This window comes from Oryctolagus cuniculus, chromosome 5 (assembly GCF_964237555.1).
Source record: "Oryctolagus cuniculus chromosome 5, mOryCun1.1, whole genome shotgun sequence".
NCBI lineage: Eukaryota > Metazoa > Chordata > Mammalia > Lagomorpha > Leporidae > Oryctolagus > Oryctolagus cuniculus.
The window spans coordinates 67,128,455-67,142,142 of record NC_091436.1 but is presented as its reverse complement, the minus strand read 5'-3'; the positions used below and the strand labels follow the sequence as shown (position 1 = coordinate 67,142,142).

Below are 13,688 nucleotides of genomic sequence, written 5' to 3'. Positions count from 1 at the left end.
CGAGTCATAAAGAGCTACTTGCTCCACACTAAATGATTCCAAACTAAAATGATAAGGTCTATTAGCCAAATTAGATGTATGCTAAATCTACTTAAAATAACTTCTCTGGTTTCCCAGAATACATGTTATCTAATTCCTCTGTTGATTTCTTTCACTTCTCCCTGCTGTCGCTAGTGTTCTATTGTCGTCTGTGAGAAATTCAAAGCAGATCACATTACAAGAACAGGGGTTGTTGAGGATGTTATGCTTTTTGTTTGTTTTGTGACACCTTTATGAATATTAACCCTGAAATGTGAACTTACTTTTTTTATGTTATATCTGGATCTGGACACTTACTGTTCCATATAATTCTACTTCAGGAGTAGAACAACTGAGCTTCCTCCTTATTTCTCCCTCTTCAAAGCAAACAAATAAAGATTGTGCAGTAGGCTGCATAGCAGATTCTATCAAAAATATAGAGCCTCTGGAGACTTTGTATTTTATGAATATGAACAACAAAATATAGGCAATACCCATTTCTTTCAGAGTTTCTCTGCTGCCCTCCATCTATTTCTCTGCTAATCTCCTATTCTCAATATTTATTTTCCCTTTCATAGATTTTATGGAATATAGACCTAGACCTCCCCAGATATTCAGTAATCGGCCTCTTATAATTCAGTGCAATAGATATCAACACCCTCTCTTTAATTCTTAGCATACCTGGCATAGTGAAAGATTCACTAAAATATGCACTACTGCCCACCAGGAACCCAATTTTTTTTAAGAAATAGGAAGTAGCAGAAGTTCCACTGGAAAAACTCTCTGTCTCTCTCTCTCTCTCTGTATGTGTGTGCCTTTCAAATAAATATTTTTTTTTATTTTAAAAAAGGACAGTGAGGTATTTTGTTCGTATAAACAAGGGGACCAATTCACAAGAATAGATACCATAGAAAAAGACCCAAATATATCATCATTTGATTCATGACAAATCTGACAAAATACTATTTTGAAGGAATTATATTCTCAATAAGTGGTTGTATGTAGGATAAAAAGGGAGAGAATTACTAAATCAATTTTACCAACACAGGAATATACTTGAGTAAACTTCCCCTATCTCAAATATTCACTGATGGCAAAACAAAATGAACTTTTACCCTACTTCAGTCCATAAGCAATAATTCAATTCTAGATGAAATATTAACAAAATATGATAGTTAAAAATATAAATAGTAGAAGGAAACATGAAATATTTTAGGAAAGTGAGGTATGCAATAATTCATTAAACAAGGCATATAAACAATAACTATAATCAGACTTCTTAAAAATTAAATTCTCTGATAAGAACAGATACTACACTTGATCTTAGCTAAAAGGCCGAAAACATACATACCAGGGGATTCCAATTCAATCCCATCAAGGTGGCATGTACCAATGCCATCTCACTATTCCAAGTGATCAATTTCAGTTCACAATTGATCATAATGAAAGGACTAAGAGTCAAAGGGAGCACATAAACAAGTCTAGTACCTGCTAACACTAACCAATAGAATAAATAAAGGGGAGAGTGATCCAACATGGGAAGTGAGATACTCAGCAGACTCATAGAATGGCAGATGTCCTAAATAGCACTCTGGCCTCAGAATCAGCCCTAAAGGCATTCGGATCTGGCTGAAAAGCCCATGAGAGTATTTCAGGCATGGAAAGCCAAGACACTCTGGCAAAAGATCTCTGCGAGTGAGATCCCAGTGGAAAGAACAGGTCATCAAAGAAGGAGGTACCTTTCTCTGAAGGGAGGAGAGAACCTCCACTTTGACTATGACCTTGTCTAAACAAGATAAGAGTCGGAGAACTCAGAGGGCTTCCATAGCCTTGGAAACTCATGACTGGAGCATAGGGAGATTACTGATGCCATAGACAGGAGTGTCAATTGGTAAAGTCAACAACAGGAGTCACTGTACACTAACTCCTCATGTAGGATCTCTGTCCTTAATGTGCTGTGCATTGAGATTTAATGCTATAACGAGTACTCAAACAATATATTTCCCTTTGTGTTTCTATGGGGGTGCAAACTGTTGAAATCTTCACTTAATGCATACTAAACTGATCCTCTGTAAAAAAAAAAAAAAAAAAAAAAAGAAATTATCAACTCCCAACTTGACTCTCACTGGGATTAAACATAACAATAGGTCTGATCTGATTTCATCATCATTTAAAAAAAATCATCTATTATTTTTCACTTTATGTTTCTGTGTGGGAGCAAACTGTTGAAATCCTTACTTAATGTATACTAAGCTGATCTTCTGTATATTAAGATAATCGAAAATGAATCTTGATGTGAATGGAAGGGGAGAGGGAGTGGGAAAGGGGAGGGTTGTGGGTGGGAAGGACGGTATAGGGGGAAGCCATTGTAATCCATAAATCGTACTTTGGAAATTTATATTCATTAAATAAAAGTTAAAAAAAATTAAATTCTCTGAAAATCATAATGTTGAACGTGAAAAAAGGCATAGACGGGAAGATGTTTTCAATAAATGTATTTGACAATGAACATTGTTATTAGCTTTCTATTGCTACAATAGTATATTGTCAAAAAATTTTACAGTTTAGCAACACAAATTTATTGTCTTATAGTTCTGTAGGTTAGGACAAGATTTTTTTTAATACATATATTTTTATTTCAGAGGCAGACAGACGACAGATGGACAGAGTACTCAGCCTCTGCTTCCCTCCCCAGATATCCCTAACAGCTGGAACCAAGCTAAGTGAAAGGAGACAGGAACTCTGTTTCTCTGTTTCTCTGCCCACTTTCCTTCGTGGGCAGCAGAGATTCTACTACTTGAGCCATCGCCTGCTGCCTCCTAGGATCTACAATAGCAGGAAACTGGAATCAGTAGCACAGCTAATACTCAGACCCAGGCACTATAATATGGGATGTGAGTAATCCTTTCCAGTGATTTATCTAGTGCACCAAATACCTATCCCCTGGGCAAGACTCTTACATGAATCTCACTGGGTTCTCTATCAAGATGCTAACAATGGTGTGTTTCTTTCTGCAGCCTCTAAGCAGGGCCTATTCACCTGCTCATTCGGGTTGCTGGCAAACTCCAAGTGCTTCCAGTTGTAAAATGAAGATCCGCATTTCCTTGCTGACTGTCAGCTGAAAGCATTCCTAGCTTCTAAAGGCTGCCAGCATTCCTTGGCTCAGGTCTCCCTTCTTTCATCTCAAAGCTCGCATTGTTGGTGATTTAAGTCCTCACGTTTTATCTCTCTGGCTCTTCTTCATTCCTCTTCAACTTTGAAGCAGTTATAATTAGATTGAGCCTACATGGACAACTCAGAATAATCACTCCATCTCAAGGTCCTTAATATTAATAACATCTCCAAAATCCCTTTTCTTTAAGAACTGGAGTTTCAGAAAGTGCTCCTGCTCTTCCCAAACTGAGAAGAGTGGTTTCTCTGTCTAACGTTACAAACAATGTGGTTCGTGCTGACCACTTGCTTTCCTTCTGAGATTCTGGAGTTTTGGTGCTTGCTAGCCAGAAGAGGCCTACATGATAATTCACCAGTAAAGATCCTGCAGCCTGAATCTCTAATAACCTCCACTGCTAGATAGCATTTTACACAAACTGATGCTGCAAGAGCTAAACATGTCCTTCATGACTCTGTGGGGAGAGAACTTCATAGAGGCTTGCACCTGGTCCCTCAGGACACTACCCCATGAGACTTTTCCCTTTGCAGATTTTCTTTGTTTCCTTTTTTTTAATTTTTTTATTTTCATTTTTATTTGAAAGGCAGAGAGACAGATGGAGAGACATCTATCTGCTGATTCATTCCCCAGATGGCCGCAATAGCCAGGGTTTGGCCAGGTTAATGCCAGGAGCCTGGACCTTAATCTGGGTATCATGCATGGGTGGCAGGGACCCAAACATTTGTGCCATCATCTGTTTCCTTCCTCTGCAATAAAATCTTAGCCACTGGGAGCTAACATTTGCTGTGTCCTGTGAGATGCTGCAACAAGTCGAAAGAACCTGTGCAGTGAGGATGTAGAGTATAAACTCAGTGTCAACGTCTAAATACTTCTGAAAAAAAAATTATATCTTCATGGGAATAAATGGATAATTTTTGAGATTCTTATTTTTTAAAGAATTATTCATTTATTTATTTGAAGGTCAGAGTTACACAGAGAGAGGAGAGGGGGAGGCAGAGAGAGGGAGAGAGAACGAGAGAAAGAGAGAGAGAGAGTCTTCCATCTGGTTCACTCCCCAGATGGCTGCAACGGCCAGAGCTGTGCCGATCCAAAGTCAGGAGCCAGGAGCTTCCTCTGGGTCTCCCACATGGATGCAGGGGCCCAAGAACTTGGGCCATCTTGTGCTACTTTCCCAGGCTGTAGCAGAGAGCTAGATTGGAAGTGGAGCAGCCAGACTTGAACCAGTGCCCATATAGGATGCCGGCACTGCAGGTGGCAGATTTACCTGCTATGCCACAGCGCTGCCTCCAAGCTTCTTCTAAGCATCTCTGCTTGTCCCTACAGAGACAGGATTATGCCAGGCATACTATGGTGGATCTGGAAGGATCTTAGGCAATGTGAAGTACAACTGTCCAATCTACAGGAGTTAAGAGCTGTCCAACAACAGCTGGCTGTGAACACAAAGAAGCTGGAGTCCAGTACGGCCAGGGCATTTGAAAATTTAGAAGTCAGAAAAGCATATTCTTGGGGCTGGCACTGTGGCATTATAGGTAAAGCCACTGCCTGCAGTGCTGGCATCCCATATAGGTGCTAGTTTGAGTGTTGGCTGCTCCACTTCCAATCCAGCTCTCTGCTAATGCATGCGAGAAAGCTGCGAAAGATGACCCAAGTCCTTGGGCCCCTGCACCATGTGGGAGACCCAGATGAGGATCCTGGCACCTAGTTCTCTGGCTCGTGGCTTCAGACTGGTCCAGCTCCAGCCATTCCAGCCATTTGCAGAATGAACCAGCAGATGGAAGATATCTCTCTCTGTCTCTCCTCTTTCTGTAAATCTGCCCTTCAAATAAAATAAACAAATTTTTAAAAGCATATTCTTAATTATAAGTCTTCCAGTGGCAAACTCTTGAGAACTAAACCATTTTTAAAGTGATCAAATAAATATTATCCTATGTGACTAATATATGAAAATTCATGAATCTATTTATTCAATCCATAAAATATAAAGAAGTGGTACAAACCAAATTTCAATAGAACAGTACTGCAAAGATCTGGGAACATTAGACAAAAGAATCTTAGTGATTTGCTTTCAGGTTTAGCAGTGAGTGCACAAGCAACAGCAATAACACTAAAACGAACAACATCATTAGAGTAGTTGGACTTAATTAACAGGACCAGTGTGTTTATGATCTCAATCCCTGGAATGGTAACCTTTCCTTTCACACAGATGCAAATGATAAGGTCTATCATTTTTTGGCCTAAGACACAGCATGTCCTTTAGAGAGAGAGAGCCAAGCTGCCTCTGTATTAGATCCCACCCTCACCCCCATCATCTATCACTTGGCTGAGAGATCTGACCATTCCCAGATTGGGAAAATGCACTCAATGATTTTGCAACTGTCAGGTGCTTAATTATCAGTTGAGGATGATCCTTTTTCACCTTGTCTTCTTTTTTTAAATCTTTTTATTTTTAAGTTTTTTAAAGTGAACAAATTTCATGTATTTCATATATACAGATTTAGGGCATGGTGATACTTCCCACCCTACCTTCCTTCCCACAAATGCTCCCCCCTTCCCTCTTCCTTCCTATCCCATTCCTTCCTTTAATTTTCACAATGCTACACACAGCCTATTTTACACTCATACAATTAACCCTACACTAAGTAGAGAATTTAATAAACAGTAAGAAGAAAAAGAAAAAAACACTCTTCCTCCCCTGTCTTCTTTTACTATGTTCCTTAGCTCTCCAGTACAATGCAAGGAAAACTTGCCACTGTAGAAAAGTTTATTACATCCTCAATAGGCTCCTAGTGGAAGGTTGAATTCTCTACATCAGGCTGTTGATCCAAGCATAATCTCAATTTTGTCCATTTTGAATGCAATGTGATTCTAAACATCATTTATTTGCTTGTCCATAGAAAGTTGAATAGGAGGTGGAAAAGCAACATAATCAGAAGTAAAAATGTTCATGTCATTATCTCAAATAAACATGCTGATGATAACTATTCTTGGCAGTTTATTTTGCTCTCCTTCCTTGTTTTCAAGGTTATATCTCAATACCCAACCTCTTCTTACTAAACCAAATTGCCTTTTAAAAATTAACCCAATTTTTCACAAGCTGTGGAATGCTTTATTTCTCATAGTATGAAATCACTGAGAGGTTACTTCTTCTCATGTTCTATAGAACACTAAAATGCTGAAACATTTCCATCTTCAAATCAGGTAGATGAATGTATTTAGCCAATTTAAGAACAAAAGATAATCGGTTTATTAAAATGGGTAGTGCACAACATAATATTATCTCATTCTACTGTTTTTTTAAATATATACCACCTTTTTCATGGTTTGACAGAGCTAAACAAGAAGTTCCAGAAAATAAAAATCAAATATATATATATATATATATATTGATTATTACTCACATTTGTTGGGAAAAATAATTCATTTGCAGCATCTTTTTTTCTCAGTAGAATATTAATTCATTCAGAATAAGAATGAGACATTGAGCTTGATCAAGTTCATTAGCCCCTAGAGACCATAGTATGTTTGCAGGATAGTCAAGGTCTTAGTGTTCACAGCAAATATAATTGGAATAGGTAATGGTCTAACTGTTAGGAACATCAGAAAAACTATCCAGACAATGATTCTGCATATCACATTTTACACCAAACGTCTTCAGTCAGTGATTTGTTGCTTTCTTATTTCCCTCATTTTGTTATAAAGTAAAAATATCCTATTTTAAGGCACAAATTTCCTGAAAGAGTAATTTAAAAATTACATGCCTCACATCTTCTAGTGTATACAATGCCATCAGATTACTTCTCTTCAGAACATGAGAACTTAAAAGTATTTTCTGAAAAGCCTGTTGTCAGTGGCTCCCACAAAGTTAGAGGGTGGGAACTGAAATTAAACTTTGCCTATTTCACATACTCAATATCTTTTTTTTTAATTTATTTGACAGGTAGAGTTATAGACAGTGAGAGAGAGACAGAGAGAAAGGTCTTCTTCCATTGGTTTACTCCCCAAATGGCCATTATGGCCGGCGCTACGCCGAACCAATGCCAGGAGCCAGGTGCTTCTTCCTGGTCTCCCATGCGGGTGCAGGGGCCCAAGCACTTGGGCCATCCTCCACTGCCCTCCCGGGCCACAGCAGAGAGCTGGACTGGGAGAGGAGCAACTGGGACCAGAACCCGGTGCCCATATGGGATGTCTGAGCTGCAAGGTGGAGGATTAACTAAGTGAGCTACGGCGCTGGCCCTCACATACTCAATATCATTACAACAGGGAAAACTCTTTTCTCAACATAAATTATTACCTCTTAAATATTCACATGAGTTACTTTAATAATAAATAAATCTTATTAATAAAATTACTAACCTTATTAATTAAAAATATACTAAATTTACTAATAACAATGCACTTTGTTAATACAAATACAATAATAATATATTCACTTTTACAAGTAATATATTTTTTGACTTTTTATATCTTTTGAGTGAACCAGATGGAAGACTCTCTCTTTCTTTCTGTTTTCTACAATATGGGCATTTCTGACAAAGAATCAACTTTACGCTTCAAATAAAAGCCTATTTATTTTAAACTATGAGGAGTTATAGTAGAGATTAGTGGGAAAATGCTGATGTTTAAATACAGCAGAACCATGTTCTTAGTTCTGGAAGTATTTAGCCTTAATTATGTTAAATATATATTCAAATGCCTTTCCTGGGGTAGGTGAAAATATAGGTGTTTGTGGAAAGCAGAGTTAACTAACAATTAAACTGGGGAAGGCTTATCCTTTTTCTCTGGTGAATGTCAACCTTGATCTTTGACCAAGATGAATGCAGTAAGAGTTATGGTGTGCAGTTTGAAGTCCAATGTCCCCTGGACTCACCTCATAACTAATTTGTTCATTCATGGTTTTCACCTGGTGTGACTGGTAAGCCAATCTTGAGGACATTTCCGGAGGGACATAAACACCCTTGCTGGGAACTTCTATCTTGAACCTCATACACAGACTTGGTAGCTTAATTCGGAGACAGAATATGTCCTGGCATAAACTGACCCCCACGCTGCTTGCAACCGGATGTCTATCAGGTTCCCAGTGTTTTGCCTATACTCTCTTGCTGTACTATGTGCTTATAAAGAAAAACGAGTGTGCTCTGTTGATTTGGGCGAGCCCTTTCAAACATCTGAACTTATGGGATCTTTGCAATATCCGATGTAAAGACTCTGGTTCTCTCTTCAACACCACTAAAAAGGCATGGTCCACAGCAATCAGATGTCACAATTCCTCTTTCTGACCTTTGGAGTGATTTATGTGCAAGGTTCTACCGTCAAATTATATTCTCACCTTCTCTATTTCACAAGTTAATCTCATTTTCCAAGAGTGTTCTCCCACATTTAAAAACATAATTACCTTTGACACGTACACATTGTATTCAACCACAATAATATTGATAGATATATTTATATAGCATACCAAAAATATCATTGGTAGTTAAACATTAATACTTCAAAATTCTAACAGATGTAATATTTCATTGATTAAAAATGCACCCCATGGGAGACCAGGATAAGTACCTGGCTGCTGCCATCGGATCAGCGCGGTGCTCCGGCCGCAGCGCACAAGCCGCAGCGGCCATTGGAGGGTGAACCAATGGCAAAAGGAAGACCTTTCTCTCTGTCTCTCTCTCTCTCACTGTCCACTCTGCCTGTCAAAAAAATAAAAATAAAAAAAAAAAAGATGTTAGACACATAAGAAGTGACTTTGCCACAAAGTGAAACCGAGATAGAAAAGTAAAATTCCTGGGAGGACAGGCATTGAGTCTAGCAGTTCAGAGGCCAGTTCGATTGCCCACATCCCAAAGCCCAATGCCTGGATTCAATACCTACTTCTGACTCCTAACTCCAGCTCCTTCTAACACTGACACTAGGAGGCAGTGGTGGTGGATCAAATAGCCTCCTGACACTCACATGGGAGACTTGGACTGATTTCCCAGCTCCTGGCTTTGACCCACACAGCCCCAGCCATTGCAGACATTTGGGAAAGAACAAACAGATGAGAATTCTCTTCTCTTCTCTTTTTATTTCTCTGTTTCTCAAACAAATACATTTTCTTAATTTTTTTTTAAAAAAGTAGAATTTCTGACAAACTAAGTTTGTAAGAAGTTATGTATTTAAAATTATATCCTTGAGATACATGAAATCTGTTCTATTTATATTTTTTTAAAAAGATTTAAAATAGAAAAAAAATCAGTCCCAGCGCTGTAGTGCAGAGAATTAAGAGGTCAACTGCAACATCAGTATCCCATCCCATATGGCCATGCTGCTGCACTTCACATCCCGTTCCCTGTTGATGCACCTGGGAAAGCAGAAGAAGATGCCCCAAGCCTTGGGCCCCTGCATCCATATGGGAGACCAGGAAGATGCTCCTGGCTCTGGGCTTCAGCCTGGGCTGGCCTTGGCCATCGCAGCCATTTGGGAAGTGAACCAACAGAGAGAAAGAAGATTCTCTCTCTCTCTCTCTCTCTCTCTCTTTCTCTCTCTCTCTCTCTTTTTTCCTCTCACTTTCAAATAAATAAATAAGTATTTAAAAAAAGAAAAGTTGAGCCAAGAATGTAGGAGAGATCCTTATGAAATTCACGGAAAATGCTTATTCTGGGAAAAATGCATAAATTCCAAAAATTTCTTTGCACCAAGATAAATTTTTCTTCTAACTCCATTTCCCAAAAACTTTTTAAGATACCATTACATTTCCTTTATGTTTCCTGCAGATTAAGGACATGGTGCTAAAAAGGAAAAAAAAAAAAAAAACCAGCCAGGAGAAAACAGGCTGTGCCTTGAATACCAAAGTAAACAGAAGGCAGTCCCTTAAAGATGCACCTGAGCAGTCTGATCAGCTCAGGGAGTCCAGGTGGAATTCCTGTACTGTCAGCATGCTGCCTATAATGTGCCTCTGGCATGCTGCAGTCTGCTGATCTGCTTTCGTGGGAAGTGTCTGGTCCACCTAGATTAACCCCTCCCCTATCAGATGCCTCGAGTCAGGGGAGTGCTTAGTGAAGGGCTGTGCCAGTGTCCAGTCCGGCTGTAAATTAGGTGCAGTGGGAAAAAGTTCACTCTTCTAGAAAAGAATTAGTCAACAATTTCCCATAGGAGGAGGATTTACAGGGACTTAAGGCAATTTCCAGAAGTATCTATTGAACTTCAAAGTCAATTTGGAGACATCCAGAAAGGATGAGCAATCACTATTGAGAAAGAAAAGTCCTCTGAAGTCATTTTGTAGACAGGTTCATTTTCCAAGTACTCACATCCCAGTTCCCTTCAGCCCTTTTGTCTTCTTCAGAATACCTCAGCAGAGAATCCTGTTTTACCAAGACAATTGCATTCACCAGTTAATGGAAATTTGAGGCATAATTCCTTATCACTATTCTCTATTTTTTACGTATATAAATATTGGTGTATACTATTATCCATGACATTTCACAACATTTTAAAATTGTTTTAATAATCCAATGATTTTGTGTCATTTTGGGCTCAATGTGTCCCCACTATAAATTGTACTCCTTTTCAGTCTTGGGGCCCCAGGTGGAACAAGAATTATGGTGCTGCTAATCTGAATACTTGCCTGGCCACGGAAAACTCCAGAAAATTCACATTGGATCCAAGATGAAACCTACTACTTAAACATAAATTATCACATTGTAGTACATCTTCTCACTAAGTGCTTCAGTTTCTTGTGTATAACTTAATAATCCCAGCACCAATTAGAATAAAGGAAATAAACCAGAAGTTCTACTCTAAAATGTTCTATTTGAGACTAGTTTATGGAGATAATCTTACCTATTTATTTATAACAACTTCGTACAGAATTTCTGCAGCATACACAAATTAGTTGCCTTGAACACTAATTACCTGGGAATTCTTCAGCCTATCCTACAACTAATAAGCAAAATCACTGTTGGCCTATGTCATGAAAAGTGTGTGGAAGCTTCAGACTAGAAATCATCAAGTATCCCCAAAGCACTGAGACATGGTAGAGACCCTTGCTACCCACATTGCACAAACTCCTGTGGATTTGCCCTGCAGCCTAGTCAATTCATTGGGGCCCATTTCTCCCACTGGACTGCCACCAATCTTGTTTCACAGAGACAGGCACTGTCTCACTATTCACTGCCTCATTTACCCCAGGATGCTTCAACATACATCATATTTCCATTATTTCCTCCCCATATCCCTAGATTTTACTAAGCATTACCATCCCAGATAGGACCTGTAGCTTTAGATATCTAATTGGGTCTAGGGCTACATTAAATTTGCCACATTTCCATCAAACTTGCTGTATAATTTTCATTGTGCCTTCTGAATTGAACTGGCCTTCAGGCTGTTATCACTGGCCTCTTTTCCATCTGATTCCCCTCATCTCTCAGCTCAGCTCCTTCCCTCCCAGCACGCTCCACTGTCAGTGCCATGCACAGCATTTCAAACCCGCCTGCAATTTTACACCACATGTCCAGTTGTCCTTCTACTTACAGCATTCCTTGACTTGCACATTTTGGCTATTGTGAATAATGCTGTCATGAAATCAAGAGTGCTAATATCTCTTTGAGATCCTGATTCCTATTCTCTTTGATAAATACCCAAATACGGATTTTCTAGATCATATGGTTGTCCTATTTTTAACTTTTTGAGTAACTATTAAATTGATTTCCACGGTGGCTGAAAAATTTTTGCCTTCTCCAACAGTATGTATGTATTCCAATTTACATTATACACTTAAAAAGTTGTTAAGAAGGTGGGCTTCTTCCTTAATCTAATAAAATAAAAAAAAAAAACTCCTTTGACTGAAATCTCTAATGTCATGCCACCACCCACTTCTGCAATATCCTTTATAACAGGTGTTTCAAAGGGTTTTCAAGGCCAGCCTTTGTGGTCTGACATTTCTCGCTACTGCACTGCCCCTCTTTTCATTCACTGAACTCTACCAGACCTGATGAAAGGTTTTGTAAAGCTCATGCTTGGAAAGTAGTTTTCTGCCAGAACAAGCAGCTGTTTTCTGTCAAAGTGGTTTTTAGGGTTTGTGAAACCAAGTAAAGTGATCTGTGCATTTGAGATCCACGCCTTCCCGCCTCCCTCTATACCACAGGGTTGATGCAATACTTCTTTGCCATCATTCACCTAACTCTGCCCCTCTTTCACTTTGGTCATCTCCATTTACAGCTATGCAGGCAAGCTATTCATTCTGTTATATCATCTTCTGCCAACATCACCACATCCTAATGAGATTTTGAACAGGAAACATAATAGTGGAGGTTGTAAATGGGCCAGATACCAGTGAACCAAGGGCAATAGTATGCTGCCAGCAAATCACCAACTTGCCATTCATGAGCATATCTGAGGGTTTCATTTAGATTACAGAAATGAGGTGTCAGCTATATGAATTAGAGTTCTGATCTAAGTTATCTATAGATTTATAACCCTAAGAACATATGAAGAAATATAATAGTCGTTTAGATAGGCTGCATATACTTAAAAATTGAAAGAGAAACATGAAACAATTAGAAGAAATGCTGTATGATTTTGGGGTTGGCTCTATATGCACGTTTATGTGATTAGGATCAACTATATCATAGATAGAAACACCTCACTTCGGGTGAGAGAGAACAAGTATTCTTTAGTGGGAAGTTTTCTTCCCACTAAATGACACTATATGACAAAGAAAATATTTTCACTAACAAATTGTTTAAAAAACCTATAGTTAGTTTTTGTATTTTTTATTGCAATTTCCTATTCTATCATCTAAAAACCTGTGGCAAATTTGCAGAAAGTGAGTCTGTCTAACGCATTAATCAGTACCAAGAATAGGGCAAAAGCCTCAGTAACTGTTTCAAAGAGAACGTTTGATCTGTATGTGAAGTTCAAGTTAGAGATGTGACTTCAGTTTGAATATCATTAAAGGGGAAATAAAAAGCTTATTTTCACAAACTTTACCACTTTATTAAGAATGAAATGGTGTTCACAGTGACACAAAAAGAATGAAATTTCAATCACTACACTTCTTCTTAACAGAAAATTTTGCACATGTAAGCTTTTTCTGTACTTTCCTAAACAGATATTTGTAAGTATAGTGCAAAGCTATTTCCTGATCTCATTGAGCAACTATGGAAAACTATTCGCTGTAATGAAATCATTTTTATTCACAAAGTGTACCTTCATGCCTCTTTCCCTGATACTTAATGAAGTAGTTTGGTTAATAATAGACAAAAGCTTGGCTTACAATCTCAAAATCATTCTTTTAGAAAGAATTCATTAAACTGGAAATGGGTTTATTTTTATATTGCATACATTAGCCCAAAATGGATATGTAAAGTATAGTAATTATTGTTCTTGATAAACATGAATTAGAGAGCATTCATCCACTTGTCTTTCTGATTCATGAATACTTACTAGGTATCTCTCAGATAGATGCTCCAGAAAGACCTAACCACTATCATTACTAATAAGTGGTTACACCCCTAGGGACAAGAAG

At 38.4% G+C, this 13,688-nt stretch overlaps 1 pseudogene; it reads right to left on the bottom strand.

Annotated features, from left to right (window-relative positions):
- Positions 1 to 1,238: 1,238 nt before the first annotated feature.
- LOC138849899 (U2 spliceosomal RNA) lies at positions 1,239 to 1,365 on the bottom strand (annotated as a pseudogene).
- Positions 1,366 to 13,688: the final 12,323 nt, after the last annotated feature.